Here is a 260-nt window from a genome sequence, read left to right on the forward strand (position 1 = left end):
CCGACAGTGACATCTAGTGTCACCAAAACACCCCAAAACGCCCCGAGTACGAAATCGGCCCCGATTTCCCAACGCGCTGCAGCCGCCCGGTTGAGGATGGGCGCAGCTGGGGCAGAACACGCGCTGACAGCGCCGGGGTGAATTAGTAAATGCAAATAAACCCACGTTTCCACGGACTTTAGGTGTCTGCAGTCGGTCGGAGGGTGCAGGGGCCATGTTAGTGTGTTTTGAAGAGATTTTTGGGGGCTCTCAGCACAGTT

The sequence above is a fragment of the Eurypyga helias genome, unplaced genomic scaffold (genome assembly GCF_000690775.1).
Source record: "Eurypyga helias isolate BGI_N326 unplaced genomic scaffold, ASM69077v1 scaffold21740, whole genome shotgun sequence".
Lineage (NCBI taxonomy): Eukaryota > Metazoa > Chordata > Aves > Eurypygiformes > Eurypygidae > Eurypyga > Eurypyga helias.